Source organism: Triticum aestivum, unplaced genomic scaffold, assembly GCF_018294505.1.
Source record: "Triticum aestivum cultivar Chinese Spring unplaced genomic scaffold, IWGSC CS RefSeq v2.1 scaffold92038, whole genome shotgun sequence".
Classification (NCBI taxonomy): domain Eukaryota; kingdom Viridiplantae; phylum Streptophyta; class Magnoliopsida; order Poales; family Poaceae; genus Triticum; species Triticum aestivum.
In genome coordinates this window covers 1-549 of record NW_025312037.1, presented here as the reverse complement: position 1 = coordinate 549, position 549 = coordinate 1, and the positions used below count along the sequence as shown (strand labels likewise).

Genomic DNA, 549 nt, shown 5'->3' with positions numbered 1-549 from the left:
TGGGTGACCTCCTGGGAAGTCCTCGTGTTGCATTCCCTTCTTAATTTTTTTCGCGCCGCTTGCAAAACAAAACGCACATGTAAGTAATATATTTACCGTGTTTTATTATTTTGCACGAGTGCGGTAAGTCATAGCTGGTTGCTCACGATTCACGGGTCCAGCGTCGGCGTTTTGGCGCGGCAAGCGTGCACTGGTGCGGTTGAGTGGGAGGGGTGGAAACCGCGTTAAACTCGTCTCCGTAGTTGAGAGGGAGCGGCCAAAGCAATGTACAATCGTCTTTGTAGTGGAGCTGGGAGGGGCAAGGATAAGGGACGAAGACCGGGGTAACATGTCGGATGCGATCATACCAGCACTAAAGCACCGGATCCCATCAGAACTCCGAAGTTAAGCGTGCTTGGGCGAGAGTAGTACTAGGATGGGTGACCTCCTGGGAAGTCCTCGTGTTGCATTCCCTTTTTAATTTTTTTCGCGCCGCTTGCAAAACAAAACGCACGTGTAAGTAATATATTTACCGTGTTTTATTATTTTGCACGAGTGCGGTAAGTCATA

At 49.2% G+C, this 549-nt stretch overlaps 1 non-coding gene across 1 annotated transcript; it reads left to right on the top strand.

Moving 5' to 3' along the window:
* The first annotated feature begins 333 nt into the window (after nt 1–333).
* On the top strand, nt 334–452 carry LOC123179682 (5S ribosomal RNA). Its single transcript, XR_006490548.1, has one exon. It is a non-coding gene; the product is annotated as a 5S ribosomal RNA (ribosomal RNA).
* The last annotated feature ends 97 nt before the right edge of the window (nt 453–549 follow it).